This window comes from Miniopterus natalensis, chromosome 8 (assembly GCF_054644295.1).
Source record: "Miniopterus natalensis isolate mMinNat1 chromosome 8, mMinNat1.hap1, whole genome shotgun sequence".
Taxonomy (NCBI): domain Eukaryota; kingdom Metazoa; phylum Chordata; class Mammalia; order Chiroptera; family Miniopteridae; genus Miniopterus; species Miniopterus natalensis.
The window spans coordinates 52640938-52660537 of record NC_142088.1 but is presented as its reverse complement, the minus strand read 5'-3'; the positions used below and the strand labels follow the sequence as shown (position 1 = coordinate 52660537).

General features: G+C 35.8%; 1 pseudogene; it reads left to right on the top strand.

Annotated features, from left to right (window-relative positions):
- The first annotated feature begins 18645 nt into the window (after nucleotides 1-18645).
- LOC107523896 (peroxiredoxin-1 pseudogene) lies at nucleotides 18646-19248 on the top strand (annotated as a pseudogene).
- The last annotated feature ends 352 nt before the right edge of the window (nucleotides 19249-19600 follow it).

Below are 19600 nucleotides of genomic sequence, written 5' to 3'. Positions count from 1 at the left end.
TTAACCAATGATATCAATGATATCATTAACCAAATATATCAATGTATACTTATGATTTAACTTTTCTTGCTCCTACATGCCTTCCTCTTCCATATTTTTGAAAGAACAGGGTACAGGGAGCCACAGTCATGTAAATTGGTCCCATGCCAGTGATACTGCTGGGGTGCCTGGCAGAAGCAAAGGCCAAAGACACAGCAGGGAAAGATTTCCTCAAGTGCAAGATGTTTTCCTAAGTGCAGCATGGCATTTTGGGAGACTTTTTCTAATTGTGTCTCTTTCTTCCAAGTTCCTCCTCTATACTGTAAATATCCAAGACTTGCTTGCTGAGTTATAAACAAATTGAAGACAATATTTTTAATTCTCAACCTTAAAATATTAAAACCTTAAACCTGAAAAAATACCGAGTATGTACTTTGCAGCTAGCTCATGCCTCTCTAAATAATACAAAATGACCATTCACCCAGAATTTGTAATGCCCTTGATATGATTCTCTAAAAATCATCTCAAGAGTATTCAAGAATTTAGAAAGGTAAATTGTAATAACAAGTAGATGTTTGCCCTATATTTTAGCTCTTTTTTTTAAGAGGAGAGGATGATAATTTGAACAGTTCTAAAGGTAGAATTGGGGAACTAAATCATCATACTAGGGTATGTGGTTAAGTGCATAAGCTTTCTGAGTTCAAATCCTGGCTCTGCCACTTTATAGCTATGTGGTGCTGGGTTAGAGTCAGAAAAAAACAAATGATTCAAATCCTACTTCTACCGGCCACTAGAAAAATAATCTTGTATAAAATATCTAAATATTCTATTTAATGTCCTTATCTATTATACACACACACACATTTTATATATATATATATATATATATATACTTCCATCATAGGCTTTGTGTATAGACTAAGCCCCAGCTCTGGGGCTCTAATAACACCACATCTCCCCTCGGTCCTTCAGCCCTAGATGTGGTGGTGTTTTCTCCTGTAACAAAGGACTGGGCTTCCTCACCTTGTTTTTTGGTAACTAGGTCCCTGTATTAATTCCCTCTATGACAGTACATAGCATGCACTGATTTCCTGATGAAGTCAAGTTAAAGTTTATCCAAGTTAACAATTATTTTTTTCCTATAAAATATTAACTAAATGTGCATATGATTTTAATAATATTTATAGCCTTATACTAAAACTTCATTCCTAGAAATAAAATACCTATGTTTGCAAAGCTTACAGAGAATAAAAAGAATTTAAATAGTTTCCAAGGATTAAGGACATTGCTGAGAACCATGAGTAATTCCTTCCTTTTACATAAGTGAGAGTCAATTTGTCACACCTATCAGCTCTTTCATGGGCAGCCAAAGACAACTATATTTTCAGGCTGCCCCCCAAAAGTACCTCTAACTGAGCAGCTTAAACAACAGAAATCTGTCTTACAGTTCTGCAGGCTAGAAGTTGAGATCAAGGTGTTAGCAGAGCTGGTTCCATCTGAGGAAGCCGAGGTACAGGTCAGCTTCGCTCTCCTCCTCAGGTAGCATCTCCAGCAGCAGTAGCAGCCCCCACTGGACCTGCCCTCCTTCCACAGTTCCTACTTCCTCTTCTAAGAGCTTTGAGAAAGAATCTGTGCCTCGCCATAGCTTCTGGCAGTTTTCTGGCAGCCTTCAGCATTTCCTAGCTTATAGAAGCATCACTCCAATCTCTGCCTTCATCTTCACATAATGTTTTCCTTGTGTTCATGTCTATGTTTAAATTTCCACTTTTGGTAAGAGCCCCAGTCATATTAGATTAGAAACCCATATTGCTCCCTATGACTTCATGTTAACTAATTACATCTGCAATGACACTATTTCCAAATAAGGTCACATTCTGAGGTACTGGGGGTTAGGACTTCAGCATAATAATTTGGGGGAGAGGGGGACACAATTCAACCCATAACACAGGCTAAGGTGTACATTGGGGGAACATTATTTTAAAGGTTGCTGCAAAATCTAGATACTTCTTTGAGCATAATGTTCATTCTACAAAAATAGAAAATCTGTAAGCATCTTCCTTTCTCTGCAGATCATTTGAAAGAGAAAAGGGAGAAATTTCAAATGTAATCAGGTCTCTCCTTTATTCCTAACCCTAGCTACTAACTGATTTGTGAAGATATCAGTTTATGTTTCACTTATATTATGGTATTGAATGGCGTAATTCTATATAATTTATGATGGCTCTTCCAATTAGTTGAGTTCCTTAAAAAGTCAGGTCACTGAGAGAGGTTCTGGAGGCATATTAATTAGAATCAAGTGAGACAGATTGGCATTACATGCCACCACTATAAAAGGCATAGTGGAGCCAAAGAAAGGAGAGATTTGTTATGAGCTGTTACAAAAAGAGGAGACACTATATCAGGGGGAGAAAACAAGACAGAAATAAACTGAAACTCATGCCTTGCATCTAAGAAAGAATCACACTAAAATATTATTGCTTAAGACAGCCTAAGAAGTTCAAAGATATAAAATGTTTATAACATAGAAATAGAGCTTAAGACCAAGTGAAAATGAACTTATATAGAGACATCAAAAGCAAAGTCATCAGAATAAATTATTTTAAATTTATATTGCATTTTGCTTGAAACAATGAAAACACTGGCATATATATGGGAAGGCTACAGTTGGTGGTCTACCACCTTCATCTTAATGCAAATATGTTTATGGTATAGGTGCTTTCGAGGGGGGGACAGTTTGTGGAGAAAAAGTACAAATTTATTGACTGACTAAATTTGTCCCCCAAACCTTTGAATTTTGAATGGAGATACTGGAAATTAGGAAAAATTTTATTACAGTGAATTTAAGGGGGACTTAAATTCACCTTTGGGACACATACTTTCTTTGATTTTAAAAGCCACCATAGTAGTATTTCCAGATAAGGAAATGCAAAACAGTGTTCTTCTTCTGAAATGAAGGATTTTGCTGTGCTCTAAGAAAGTAACCTGCTCTCTATGAGTCTTTGGAAGTGTGGTAGGAAATATATCTCGGTCCATGTATCCTTCTGAGAAATTTTTGGAATAATTATTTACAGTGCAATAACTCTGGAAATTATTGCTGGTTATGGTGTGTGTGTGTGTGTGTGTGTGTGTGTGTGTGTGTGTGTGTGTGTGTGCGCGCGCGCGTGCAGGCGCGAGCGCTCTTGTTCAAGCATTTGACAGTGGGAGATGGGGAACTAAGACCCTGAACAGTACAGAATCTCATATTCACCTCAAGCTAGAGGACAACTTATAAGAAGAAGTAAGTCTGTACTTGATGATTCTCAACTTAACCTGGAGAGTTTGTGGTTTAATGAGGCTTATGCCTAGCAGAATAACTCATAACATAAGCTGATAGACTGATACCTGCTTATGCATCCTCATATGAGTGCACTGTTGCAGATTAAAGATGAGGGCAACTTCTATAGATAGGGAAGGGTAGTGGGTAGGTATTCTGAAATGGAGATGATTTGGGGTGAGAAATTGAGCACTTGATCTTAGACTTAGATTTTTGCCCTTCATTTTGTTTATATGATGTATCGTATTTATTGTTTGTGAATATTGTACCAGCCTTACATCTCTGGAATAAATCCCATGTATCATAATGTATGATCTTTTTAATGTATTGTTGGATCTGTTTTGCTAATATTTTCTTGATGATTTTAATTCTATGTTCATCAGGGATATTGGCCTATAATTTTTTTCCTTTGTAGTGTCTTTATCTGGTTTTGGAATTAAAATAATGTTGGCCTTGCAAAATGAGTTTGGGACTATTCCCTCATCTTGAATTTTTTTGAATAGCTTGAGAAGAATGTTAGTTCTTCTTGGGTTGTTTGTTAAAATTCACCTATAAGGTGAAGGGATTAAGCATAAAAATAAAAATACTTAAAGACACACACATTATGGTTATTACCAGATGGAAAGGAGGGTAGGGAAGGTAGAAGAGGGTAAAGGGGGAATAAATGATGATAAGAGACTTGACTTGGGGTGGTGAACACACAACACAATATACAAATGATGAATCATAGAATAAATAGCACACTTGAAACCTATATAATTTTATTAACCAATGTCACTCCAATAAATTCAATTTTAAAGAATTAAGGAGCAATTTGTTAAATGCTGGTCTCATCTGTGTTTTGTAGAATTAGGAGCAGAGCCTATGTCCATGTTTGGGACCAAAGAGTTAAGAAAACAGAATTCTTATTCTTCTTCCAAAGGTTGAATTTCAACAACAAAATCTTTCCAAAGGAAGTCAGTTTTTTCAGAAATGCAGAAGATGATGGAGAGCAAAGCAAACAGGAGATCGTGATCACGAGAGTAAAATTAAGAGTAGGAAGAACTTTACTGGAGATTATTGGGGAAGCTGTTTCTCATCACTTCCACACGGAGAAAGATATCTAAGGAGAATAGAAATTTGGGGGTCAAGGTCCCATTATTACTCATAATACAGAGCAAACAACAGATATTTCAGTTATGTGCACTTAGAAGTTTTTATACTTTGTATTCTGTTTTCTGTATAGCATTTGAGTTATCACTGATAAATAAGCTAATGTACGTTGTTCCCACAAAAATGTGTTTTTAAAAAGCAAAGATAACAGTACATTCATATTTTCTTTGCTTTTGAGAAGATGAAATCCCTGAGTAATAAAGAAAAATCTTATTTCAGCCAATAGTTTCCTTTTCTTCTCTTCCCAACCACCCTCACTCCTACATGTAAAACTTTTTTTATCACCTCTAAGTAAATGCCTAACTTTTTAGCACAGATACAGTTATTGATCTCATTGCCAGTCTTTCCTATTGGATTATTCCCAAACAGAGACACTGTCCCTTAAAGGAATGTACCATTTCTTTTTCTTTTTTTTTAATGAGTTTAACATTTTGATTGAATTTATGGAGGTGACATTGCTTAATAAAATTACATAGATTTCAGGTGTACAATTCTATAACACATCATCTGTATGTTTTGTGTGTTCACCACCCCAAGTCAAATCTCCTTCTATCACCATTTATCCTACCTTTACCTTTTTCTACCTACCCCTGTCATTTTTGGATTAAATAATTATCTTATGATACTTTTTATATTAAGGCATGTCTGTGATTTAACAAATAAGTTAATGTAAAATATTCATTCTCCCTCTACCCCCCTAAAACTTTTAACCAGTACTGGAAAATGGTAAAAAAATGTTACGTTTCACCTCCTCTCTCTGCCCACTCTTTGATAAGCTTGTTAATGAGTAATGTCATAACCGAAAGGTGAGACGGAGAAGGTGAAAGAAGAGAGGTTAAAGGGTTTAAATAATCAACACACTAATTAATCTCACCTGACTAATTCTTGATACATAGAGTAACATGGAAAATGTCCCCAAATATTAACATCATTCTGACTAGATAGACTACTGATGTTCTTACAAGGGAAAGAGAAAAAACCACACCTTTGCTATAATTATGGAGTAGAAAAGTGCAGGGTCTACACTTAAGGCATAAAGGGTAAAAATAAAGTTCTTTCAGGCATCTTCTAACAGTAATATAAATAGAAATAAATTTGGAAAGGGTGGGGAAAGGGTCATTTAATCCATTCTTCTGTGTCTTGACAGAACAACACTTGTATTTTTAGACTCACAATGGGCAAGTCTATCCAAAAAGATAGAAGTTATTTTGCTTGGTAAATACAGGAGGCTCCCCCATTTTTCCAATAAATATGTTCTGTGAAATGTGTATAAATCAAATATTTTTTTTAAATTATCTTGTCTAAAGAAATTGTGTAATGTTCATGTTTTGTCAAAGTAAATGTCATTTTAGAATTAAATAATTACCTTATTATACTTTTAAAATTAAGGCATGTCTGTGATTTAACAAATAAGTTAATGTAAAATATTTATTCTACTTATGCCCCCCTAAAGAAAAGAAAAGGCCAATTCAAAATTTTTTTGGAATAATAAATTTGTGGTATTTCTTAATAAGATTATTTACCTGCCTAGGCAGGGAATTTCACACATCCTCAGTCACTAGTGCATCCCATGCTTTAGAAAAGGAAATGCCTTATTTCACTTAAATGCTCATCCTTGACTAAGGTCACAGCTAATTAGTGGCAAGACTGGATTCAGACTTGCCCTTAGAGCCTTGTTCAATGTCGTTTTGCTTGTACTATGTCGTCTGTCTTCAACACCACTCCATTTTTAACTCTGGGTTCTGAGCATTCCCTGGATCCAAAGTTTCCCTCAACTAATTCTTTTTCTACCTTCTACCTGGTTCTCCACATCTTTCCAATTTGTTGTTTTCCATGATAATGCCCCTCAAAGGGAACCTTTAAGAGAATTAATGTTATACCAAAAGGAACACCAGTAACCAATCCTAATTTCTCATTTCTTGAGGAAACAATTTTAATACCTTCTAAGACCAATAGGTCCACTTTTTTAAGGGAGATGACACTGTCATCAGTCCCAAAGACCAGCGCGCCAAGAAGGAAAGTGTTTTCTTAAGAAGTTGAAATTAACTAAAAATCGGCATAAGACAGAGGTAACAAAAATCATTTTTCCTTTTTGTGCCATTTGTTGATTTGCATTTTCCTAGACCAAATGGAGAAATTCAGATTACATTATGTGTGCCCACTAAGATCTGACCTATTAGTTCATACACCATAGAAAGAAATTATTATGTTCAAATGAGTAAAAACTTTTTATGTTTTATGGTTTAACTCTGTTCTCCTCATGAGGAGAAAAACAGGAGGAGGAGGAAAGGAGAAGGTAAGAAGGAAGGATGAGAGAAAGAAGAAAAGAAATAAGGAAGGATGGAAAGAAAGGAAGGAAGGAAGGAAGGAAGGAAGGAAGGAAGGAAGGAAGGAAGGAAGGAAGGAAGGAAGGAAGGAAGGAAGGAAGGAAGGAAGGAAGGAAGGAAGGAAGGAAGGAAGGAAGGAAGGAAGGAAGGAAGGAAGAGGGAAAAAAACTGATAGATGATACCAAATAGAGATCTCAGAATTTATAGGGACTTCACTATTAAAAAGTGGGAGATTATATATAGCTTTACAAAGAAACCTCATTATTAGACTTTTATTGCATTTTAATTTTTTATATACCCTTAAATGTCTCGGAGAATAAAAATATTCAGATAAAAAGATGAGGTGTGAGTACCTGGTCGAGAATAAAACAGATTCCATTTGACTAAAGAGAACTAGATGCTTTGGTTCTTTTATGGGAAACACATTCAAATCCCCCAAACCAATCAGGAAACCAAATTATTTCTATGTAAAAAGGAATGGGAAGACAGAAGGGAATGAGAAAACATTTGTCATGCTAGCCCTCCTCTAATGCTTTCTGGGGCCTATTTATCTCTTACTTATTACGTAGCCGATAGAGAAGATACAGTCTCTAAAAGCTGTCCTGCAGCTCTGGGGAATAGTGAAAAGTCATATTCCATGGACCTCACAGACAGAACAATCTCCCCCTTGGAATCAGGTATGGCTCCCCATGGCTGCTCAGCCTTAGAAACTTGTGGAGTGTCCACGGTCCAGGAACTACCAAGGTAATTTTGCTTCGGGTAGAGCTCAGAAAGGAGCTGTTCTTTACGTGCTATTGGTCACAGATGGAAATATATCTTCTTTAACTGGGTATTCTGCCCTTTAAAGTCTCCTACTTCAATGTAATGGGATAGAATGAATATTTTTCCATGTTAGTGGGTAGAAGTTTTTCCGATGCCATCCAGTTGCTCTTTTCTTACAGAAAGCAAAATACAGATTTCCTTTGGGTGCAACAGACATCAAGAAATTAAGAAATAGCTGTCTCACAAGCAATAAAAAATGACATCCAAAGAAATCATACATCAGAAATCACACATGGCAGAAGTAAGCTTCCTTTTGAAATATTTTGGCACCCGACACAAGAATAAAAGAATTGCACAGACCACCTGAAAAAAAATTATAAAAATAATTAAATAATATATTCCTTACAGACTTGTCCTGAAAATATAGATTGTGGGCTGCCTGTCCAAACACAATATTTTGGGAAATATGTTTAACAAACTAAGAAATATCAGTCAGACCTGTATGAACAAATTATAGGTGATTCAAATGCTTACATAATATGGAATCTGCTTTAGTTGCTATAACTTAAGCAAATCAGGTACAAATGGTCTCAGACCAATATAAATATTTACTGGTTGAAGTAGTCAAATATTTCCCAAGACTTAAAAATATCTCTTATACAGAGAAAGATTCCCTTAAGTTTTAAGTCAAGTGGGTTTTAATTCCTTTTATTAGATAAAAATCCCAATATACAATTTCAATGGGCTAATCTTTTGTTATCTTAAAGGCCATCAGTTCCTTTTGAAAATTTCACAATACTTCTTCCAGAGATAATGGAATTATCCCCAAAATAAGTTAGATGGAGCTGCCTGGAAGCAGATTAAGAGAAAACATGTGCCTCATTCCTTGAAAAAGTGCATTTTTTGTTTGTCTGCAAATACTAAATACCAGGAAGCTTTATATAGTACATCTGTGTGAAATATTAATAAGACAAGTTCCCAAGCTGTGTGTAACTCAATGAAAGAGTTACCTAGGCAAGGAAATTAGCTCAGGAACATCTAATATAGTGGTTGAAATGTTAAAGGTGATGTCTGAAGTTTGTAGCTTGTCAATCCAAGTAAGAATAAGAGCTAGTTCATTTACTGCAATAGCTTATGTCTTTTTCTGGATTTTTCTTGATAACTGAACAACTAAAATAATTTTAGCACATAAAGTTCTCTAAATTATACATCTGGTGTCATTGTATGTTTCTTGGTCTTTCTCCAAAGGTAAGAGAACTCCTTGCAGGAGACAAACAAAACGTTCAAAATTTCCTTCTGATTCTTTATTTTTATTCTGATTGTAGTATGACAGAGCCCTCAGCTTTTCTGTAACCCATTGCTATGTATACCGGTGTAAACTTAATATTGTCATACTAAAAATGTTTCATGAATATTAATGTGAATTTTAAAATACCATAGCGCAGAAGAGAAAGCATAATTCTGCCCAAAGAGATTTAGAAGACATCACTATAGAGAGGACATTTGAGCTCTGAAGCATGCATAGGAATTTGAGGGGTAAAACAAAACAGCAAAAGAATTTCAAATTTGAGGGACAGCATGTGCAAACACACGTGGTCCCACAAGAGACCGGTGTAATCAGGAAATAACAAGCCTTTCCGACCATCTATGGGATAGAATACATGAGGGGAACTGATGGGCTGGGGCCAGCATAATTACAAGCCAACATGAATCTAGTCTCCAAATAACAGCATTGTGAAAACCCCCATTTTTAAGGTGATTCTGGATGTGCCTAGCTCCACTTTGCCATACGATCTTGCTCAGAATGGCACAAAATATATGTTGCGTGAACTTGCTGGCTGAATTAACAAATAAAATTGAGCAGAGACACTGAAGTTAGAAAGGAATAGGAAGGAAAATTCTGTAAATGGAATGAGAAGATAAATCTTACATCCACAAAAAATTAACAGTACAGAAAAAAATTTAGATATAGGAGGAAACATTATTACCTGGAATTAGCACTGGGTGAGCTATATTGAGTTCATGCAACTGTGTCTGTGCAGAAAAGGGAACAGACACAAGAACCAGCATTTGAAAAGGGAGGAATAAGAATATAAATGACAAGTTTCTTATGTATCTTGGCCCTTGACAAAAAGGCTATTGACTGTTTTTTCCCACTATTTGGGGGAGCTCATATAAAACCATATAATACATATAATAGACTCCAAAGATTTGATTCTAAGACTACTTGGACCATTCACTCAATTTGGCCCAGTCATTGGGTCCTTTCTCTGCAGGTGGGAAATCCCGATACTAAAATGAGACATCATTAAAGACCTTTAAGAAAGAGGATAGGGTGGCCAGACTGGTGTCTTGGAAGGTAAACACTGGTGACAATTTAATGAAAGGTCTAGAATGGAGAGAACCACTAGACTCTATGATGCATAGAGAGTGAATGAAAATTAACATGACAGATTATGGTTTGTACATGGAGCGAAATCATGAATGAGAAATTAATAACTGATTCGTGCTAATAGTTTATCCAAAGCCAATGAGAATGGAAAAACCAACAGAACTAGCCTCAGCCAATACAAGTTGCTCCGTCAGTTGGAACCACGTCCTTCACTGCACCTACCAGGAGACGGCATAGCATGTGAGAGGACCTAGAGGAAGCTGAGTTAGTCTGGTCAGAACGAGATTTATATGTGCTATTTTGAGGAAAGTGTTTGAAGAGAAAGGTGAACAAAGCATTGATTTTTATGAAAAGAGATTGGGCTTTCAAATAGCCCCTAAAAAGTTGGCACATGCTCTGGAATAAATAATTATAAGCATTTAAAAAGTCACCATATGAGAAGGGGGAAAAAGAAACCCGTGTGTATTCTTTTGTGTGCAAAGAAAGTATTTGAGGAAACATCACATTGATTTTGTCATTAGCCTTTTAATCTTTTCTTTGGCTGGTAATGGTGCATAATGTAGCATAAATCAAGATCACTAAGGACTTTTAAAATCATCTATTTAGGCTAATGCCTTATATAATAGATATGTTTTTAGATATTCCTTGAACATCAAAAAATTTAAATCTAGTATTTTCAAATGCCCTAAAAGGAAACTAGTTATTTAAAGATATCCTGTGATAGATGCTTGGTAAAGGAAGGATCCTTTGGTAACATGAATAATTCCCCCATATTTATAAGTTAGTCACTTTGAATTTTCATGTCCTGAATTATGCTTTCCTAAAAGGGAGTATATCCTGACTGGCAATGATTTTATGTTACAAAGTGTATATCTTACACTTATTTCAAATTTCAGTGAAAAATGAATGCAAATATTATTCCAATCACCTTTACACCATAAATATGCCACAGTATCTTAGCCAATGAAAAACTCCCTACCACTAAATACATGTTTTCATGAAAAACAAATTAGATACATTTTCCTAAGGAAAATGAGTTAAATGTATTCTTTGAATCTTGCTCTACAGTTTTTTCTCCAAAGCAGCTTATGCTGTTCCTTACAAAGTCAATGTTTACTAGTATATTTACATGAATTTTTTTCTTTTGTTTTTCCTTTATTTGGCAGAACACACAGTCCTATATAGGCATGTGTCTGAATATTTAGCCATACTATGCCAGGAGTCCACACAATGCTTGGGACTGTTTAGTTTAACGAAGAATGTGTGGCTTTTGCATGTGCTGGCACATTTGTATGAATGGCTCCGAAAACTCGATTAATGGCAGAACATACTTGTCATTTAAAATTTATAAAAGTGCAGTGAGTTTATACAAAACACCACCAACTTTATAAATATTTTTTTAAAACTTGATGTAAAAAAGAAAAACAAAACAACACCCTGATGAGTATTGCAGACATGGGGCAGTACATCACAATTTAGGAAAACAAACTCTAGGGCCACCTCTTTGTGGGCACTTTTTAAAATTGTTCATGTTCTGCTTCCCATAAAGAGATAACATGAAACTCTAAATATGATTTATAACTTTCCATATAAATCATTTACAAATGCTGGAAGAACCAAATATTTAATAGTCAGCCAATCTGCCCATAGTTTATATCTAATTTGTAATCTTTGGGTTGGGATATTGTGCTGTTAAATTGGGTAAACATTAATTTTAAATTAGCTAATTACTGAATTAAACATAATAAATTATTTTCTTTTACACAATGGAGAGCTGATGAGAAACTATCTTTTTTGTCTTTGAATTTTTGTGGATAACAAGGAGAAGTTCTCACTGAAGCAGGTGTTTGAAACATTTACTAGTAGAAACAGTGCAAATGCCAAAAAACTATTTCACCTGTATGGAGACATTTGCTTTGTTATCTATACTAGTACTTCTCAAACTTTAATGACACAGGCTTCAGAAAGGGTGCCTGATAGTGAAAACAGTGTTTACAAATTTGAAAAGAATCCTCCTAACCCTTGGGTCTCATAGAGGCAGAGAACTTTGGGATTTCAAGAAACCACCCACTGTGGTTTTAATTTGCATCTCTCTGATGATTATGGGCTTTGAGCATTTTTTCATATGTCTCTTGGCCATCTCTATGTCCTTTTTGGAGAAGTGTCTATTCAGGTCCTTTGCCCATTTTTAAATTGGATTATTTGTCTTCCTTTTGTTAAGTTTATGAGTTCCTTATATATTTTGGATATTAACCCTTTATCAGATGTGTCCTTGGCAAATATGTTCTCCCATACAGTGGGCTCCCTTTCCATTTTGTGGATGGTTTCTTTTGTTGTGCAGAAGCTTTTTATTTTGATACAGTCCCATTTGTTTATTTTCTCCTTCATTTCTCTTGCCTAGGAGATGTATCAGCAAACATAATGCTACAAGAGATGTCTGAGATTTTGCTGCCTACATTTTCTTCTAGGATTTTTATGGTTTCATGTCTTACATTTAAGTCTTTTATCCATTTTGAGTTTATTTTTGTGTATGGTGTAAGTTGGTGGTCTAGTTTTATTTTTTTGCCTGTACCTGTCCAATTTTCCCAACACCATTTATTGAAGAGGCTGTCTTTACTCCATTGTATGTTCTTGCCTCCTTTGTCAAATATTAATTGACCATAATGGTTTGGGTCAATTTCTGGGTTCTCTGTTCTGTTCCACTGATCTATATGTCTGTTCTTGTGCCAATACCAGACTGTTTTGATTACAATGGCTTTGTAGTATAACTTGATATCTGGTATTGTGATCCCTCCAACTTTGTGCTTCTTTTTCAAGATTGCCATGGCTATTCAGGGTCTTTTTTGGCTACCATCAACAAATCAGCAAATCAACAAATGACAAGTGCTGGTGAGTGTGTGGAGAAAAGGGAACTCTAGTACACTGCTGGTGGGAATGCAGACTGGTGCAGCCACTATGGAAAGCAGTGTGGAGTTTCCTCAAAAAATTAAAAATGGAACTGCCATTTGATCCAGTGATCCCACTTCTAGGAATATATCCTAAGAAACCCGAAACACCAGTCAGAAAGAACTTATGCACCTCTATGTTCATAGCAGAGCAATTTACAATAGCTAAGATCTGGAAACAGCCCAAGTGCCCATCAGTAGATGAGTGGATAAAAAAGCTGTGGGACATTTACACCATGGAATACTACGCAGCTGTAGAAAAGAAGGATCTCTTATCCTTTGGGACATCATGGAGGGAACTGGAGAGTATTATGCTAAGTGAAATAAGCCAGTCAGAGGAAGACAAGTACCACATGATCTCACTCTTATGTGGAATGTAATAAACAAAATAAACTGATGAACAAAATAGATCCAGAGACATAGAAGCATGGAAGAGACTGAGGGATCTCAGAAGGAAGGTGAGGATGGGGGAAGGTGAAGATATGTGTATAAGCATATCCCAGGAACACAGACATTGGTATGAGGAAGGCCTGGGGTGGGGTGGATGCGGGGTGGAGGGGACCAATGGGGGATAAAGGAGGACATCTGTAATACTTCCAACAAAAAGATATAAATAAATAAATAAATAAATAAATAAATAAATAAATAAATAAATAAATAAATAAGAATAAAATTATAAAAACAAAAAAAGAAACCACCCACAATTGTACCTCGGTCCATGATCAATCCTATAGAAGCCTGCCAGTTCTGGGTACTATACAGTGCCCCCAACTCCCAAAGTTTTGATAGAAAATAGGAGCCCTGCTAATGACTAAGATAAAATGTCATGCCAGCCAGGCTGGATGGGATTGCAGAATAAAACTAGAGATGATTTGAAACAAGGATGCAATCATCTTCCACACCTGAACAGTTATGTTTATTCCAGCTGTGTGTCCTATCTCGAATTTATTTTCTTGAATTGCTTTTCACTCTCTCTTTTGATTGTACTTCTTAATTCCCCCATGTCTTATAAATGGCTTTTTGAATAGTCCTTCAAACTTATTGGGTTCTCAGTAAAAATGTTTAAAGAATTAATTCATTCATTGAACAGTGTTATTAGTTTTATGAAGCTTATGGTATATATCTGATTTTGTTTTTCTAGGCAACACAATCATTTTTGTATCACAAGTACCAGATACAACCTACAACCAAAGGTGATGAAACCAAGGAGAGGTGATAATATTCCTAACAAAATTTAAAGTAGATTAAATGAAAACTTAACATCAAAAGTAAAAACTGATAGTGAAGCCAACTCATGGCGACTATATGTGGCAGGTACTATCACATAAAGGTTAAATGCCAAGTGGTTAAAGTAATTACTATATAAGTAACTAACATGGAAATAGAATCCTATTTCATAATAACAAAGGTGTGTTTTTTCCCTTCTGATATGCTGTCCATGCTACCAAACAATGAAGCTAAATGTGTCTTTCAGTTTATTATTAAGTAAAATTAGCTTTCTAGGTGCGAATAACACTGAAGAAACTAATTACTGTTTTTAGAAGTGAGAATAGTCACAGTGTTCTTTGAAAACTTTGAAAATTAATCAATTATTGAATAAAAACTCCCTAAGTAAAGTGTAGTTTTCGGATAGTACCTCTGATCTAACCCAGTAATTAAATCCTTTAACACAACTTCAATCTGAATTTACTTATTGCTTACCCTCAATGTATTTAATATGTTGCACTGCTCCAGAATGCTTAACACAATTAAGCCTTCCCATCTAGAATCTAGTTCTTCTGTTCCTCAGAACATTAGAGTGTTATCCTATAGTATTTTAGGAATAACTTAAATCTCTGATAAAACACAATTACTACTATCTTCTTCCACCAGCCAACAGTCATTCTAATGCTGCGCAGATGTTTAATAGAAATGAAAGGGTGACATCCACACTTTTTATACATATATTACAATCTACTTGAGTTCTTGTACACCCAACAAGCCAGATATATTTTATAAAAATGTCCTATAGGAAAAAAATGTAGAAGCCACAGATATAGAAGAGATATATTCTAGTTGTCACACACACACACACACACACACACACACTAACACACAAACCATAGTGGGAAGAGATCTAATGGATTGCAGAGAGTAGTAGAAACAATGAAAATGAGGATTCTCATTTTTCCCACCATCCTTCTGGGGCTTCTAATTCTGATAGATCTGTGCCTTTTCCTCACAGGGGAAATAATTCCGCCAACTTCTTTACCACATCTTACATTATTAAGGAGAAAAGAAGGAAGCATGGACAGTTGTTTCTAAGAAAATATCTTTGTAACTATTGTTTTTGTACATGTTATGAATATTTGAATTTGTATGAAGTCATTCATCTATAACAAAGGCATAAGAAATTAACAACGCTAAATCACCCTTAGGAGGTGCTTATCAACACATAATTCTGTTCTATGTCTTAACAGGATTTGGGTGATAATTTAATTTACTATTCTAATTCATTAAAAAAGCACATTATTTTATGACATAGGAGCTCACTGGTCACAAAAATGTTTGTTTTTTGAGGCTTTATTAGAAACCAAATATAATTTATCACATACATTTCCAAAAGTGAGGTATTGTTCAGCCAATTAAATTTTGTGGGAAAATAACTTTTCATGACCTTGATCACCTTTATTTTCCATTGGAGCCCAGTTATTTTACCCAGTAATATCTTATCACAACAAATCTATAAGTCACAATGAGAAAATTCTAACCAAATATGGAAAACTTGGTCATATTAACATTAAATGGGGTCAAAAACAAGCTCCCAAAAGAGTATTGGACTCAAGCTAATAAAGACATTTCATTCATGGACTGTTTGAATACATACTGCAGGGGGCTATAGCTTACCAAAGAGCTTTAATTTCTTTGCCTCAGGGAATGTGTTAAAACCAACTCCATTATGGTTTGTAAGAGTAAAGGGATTACTTTCCTGGTCAGTTCCATGGTTAATGGGGTTATCCACCACTGGCTGTCACTGAGAAGGATAACACATAAACCTGTTTCAAAGAGTTGAGTCATCTGAGTTTCATAGCTTGGAAGTTCACTCTGCTTGTAGATTCCTGTAGGATTAGAACCTGAATAGTCTAAAAACCAACCTTGCATCAAATAATACGACCAAAACTATGTTAGTGATATGAAGAGTTAAATGGTTTTGAATGTTAAGTAAATATCCCTTTGGTCTTAGAGAGGATTTTATGAATTTGACCCCAAAAGCAAAAGAAGTAAAAGCAAAAATAAATGAATGGGACTATATCAAACTAAAATACTTCAGCACAGCAAAAGAAACCACCAACGAAACAAAAAGGCAACAACCCGAATGGGAGAGGATATTTGCAAAAAACAGCTCCAACAAGGGGTAAATGTTCAAATTGTATAAAAAACTCATAAAACACAACACCAAATAAACAAACAATCTAATTAAAAAATGGGCAGAGGATCTGAACAGGCACTTCTCCCGAGAAAAAATACAAATGGCCAACAGATATATGAAAAGATGCTCAACTTCACTAGTTATTAGGGAAATGCAAATCAAAATTACAATGAAATACCACCCCATACCTGTTAGAATGGCTACTATCAACAAGATTAGTAATAACAAGTGTTATAGAGGTGGTGGAGAAAAAAGAACCGTCATTCACTGTTGGGAGGAATGTAAACTGGTACAGTCACTATGGAAAACAGAATAAAGTTTCCTCAAAAAATAAAGAACAGAGTTACCATATGACCCAGAAACCCCTCTTCTGGTATTAGCCCCCCTAAATTGAAAACATTTATTCATAAAGATACATGCACACCTATGTTCATTGTAGCATTATTTGTGGTGGCAAAAACATAGAAACAACCAAAGTGTCCTTCAATAGATTATTGAATAAAGAAGATGTGGTACATATATACAGTGGAATACTACTCAGCCATAAGAAAAGATAAAATACTGCCATTTATGACAGTTGAGAATATCATGTCATGCTAAGTAAAATAAGTCAGACAGAAAAAGTTAAGAAACATATGATTTCACTCATGTGGGATCTAAAACTGAAAGCAACAAATGAGCAAATAAGAAAAACAAACAAAAACTCATAGATACAGACAACAGTATGTTGGTTACCAGAGGGAATGGAGGGTAGTAAAGGGTAAAGAGTTAAAATATATGGTGACAGAAGATTTGACTTTGAGTGGTGGACACACAATGCAATATATAGATGATGTATCATAGAATTGTACACTTGCAACCTACATAATTTTATTAATCAATGTCATCCCAATAAATTTTATAAAAAAATTAAATAAATTTTAAAATCTGTTATCCATCTTTCACTACAAGAATTAAACTGGGACCCAATATTATTAGCCAATTATAATAATTAAAATTACATTGCTCCCTTCAGTTATTGCATGGAACTCCTATAAAAAGCAACTATATATCAACAAACGACATGTGCTGGCGAGGGTGTGGAGAAAGGGGAACCCTAGTACACTGCTGGTGGGAATGCAGACTGGTGCAGCCACTATGGAAAGCAGTGTGGAGGTTCCTCAAAAAATTAAAAATGGAACTGCGATTTGACCCAGTGATTCCACTCCTAGGAATGTATCCTAAGAATCCTGAAACATTCATCAGAAAGGATATATGTACCCCGATGTTCATAGCAGCACAATTTACAATAGCTAAGATCTGGAAACAGCCCAAGTGCCCATCAGTAGATGAGTGGATAAAAAGCTGTGGGACATTTACACCGTGGAATACTACACAGCTGTAAAGAAGAAGAATCTCGTACCCTTTGGGACAGTATGGATGGTCCTGGAGAATATTATGCTAAGTGAAATAAGCCAGGCAGCGAAAGAAAAATATCACATGATCTCGCTTATACATGGAATCTAAAGAACTTAATAAACTGATGAACAGAATAGATTTAATGACATGGAAGCATAGTTGAGACTGATGAAATGTCAGAGGGAAGGGGGAGAGGGGGTGGAGGGGGAGAGAGTAACCAAAGAATTTATATGCATATATGCACAACCCAGGACACGGACAATGGTGGGGAGAGTGACTGGGGAGGGGGAAGGAACGGGGGGGAGGGGTCATTGGGGAGTAAAAGGGACATCTGTAATACTTTAAACAAAAATAAAAATTATAAAAAAATAAAAATAAAATAAAAATTTTTTTAAAAAGCAACTATATCTCTTTTAGAAAATTATACCATCCTATGTTTAGAAAAAGACAGTATTTCTGTATTTCTTAAAGGTTCTAAAGGAATTTTGAGGAAGATAAAGGACACACAAGTTTTAGAAACTGTGTATCTTTGAAAGGATGCTTGTAATTTTCTAAGACTTCACATAGAAATAACAATTTTATGTAAATTAATATCACATCATAATGAAATTATTAGCCCATAATACTTTTGGAGGGCCTAGTAATCAGCATTGCGTATTGAGATCTTGGTACTTCCCTTCAGTTTTAACAAAGGTAAATAATATTTTAAATACACAACTATGTGCAAAAGTGGATGAAAAATTCTACAAATGCCTTTGGAATCCTGACTGGAGGTAAAAGAGAACTGGCACAGACAAAGAAGAATTTAAGGAGGAGGAAGAATTTAACCTGAGCCACAAAAAATTGGGTAAGACTTGAGTAGGTAAAGGAAATTTGGAAGAACACTCTCATTAAGAAGAATAGGTCTTGACTTTGAGACTCTTCTTCCTAATTGACTGGTCTTACTATTTTTGCCTTAGTGCTGCAAGATGTCTTCAGGAAATGCTAAATTTGGGCACCCTGCCTCCAACTTCAAAGCCACAGCTCTTCTGCCAGATGGTCAGTTCAAAGATATCAGCCTATCTGACTACAAAGGAAAATATGTGTTCTTCTTTTAGATCAACTTCACCTTCGTGTGTCCCACGGAGATTGTTGCTTTCTCCGAGAGGGCAGAAGAATTTAAGAAACTCAACCGCCAAGTGATTGGTGCTTCTGTAGATTCTCACTTTTGTCACCTGGCATGGATCAACACACCCACAAAACAAGGAGGAGTGAGACCCATGCACATTCCCTTGATGTCAGACCCCAAGAGCACCATTGCTCAGGACTGTGGAGCCTTCAAGGCTAATGAGGGCATCTCATTCAGGAGCCTCTTTATCATTGGTGATAAAGGTATCCTTCGCCAGATCACTGTACACCACCTTCCTGTTGGCCGCTCTGCGGGTGAGACTCTGAGACTAGTTCAGGCTTTCCAGTGCACTGACAAACAGTGACAAACTGGGGAAGTGTGCCCAGCTGGCTAGAAACCTGGCAGCAATACCATCAAGCCTGATGTCCAGAAGAGCTAAGAATATTTTTCTTAGCAGAAGTGACCACTGAGCCATTATAGGGCCATGTGGCAGTATATAGCCATGAGAACAAAGCCTGTCTTTTACTACTATCATGCTTAAAACACATGATCTTAGACTTAGCCCAGATGTAACCTTTTTTGTAAGGTTTGGGTTGGTCAACCTTTCTTCCTCCGGAGGAAATGGTCGGAACTTATTACAGAGGAGGCCCACTGACTTGTGCGGTAGTGGGACATCACCTTTGATCTTTTGTAGTTTCTGTTAAACTTGAACTGAGAGAAAAGAAGAAGAATAGGTCTTCACAATCCCTACTTACTGTCTAGAATACAGTCAAAACCTCACCAAGAAGCCCTAATGTGCTCTAAGAAGGTAAGAA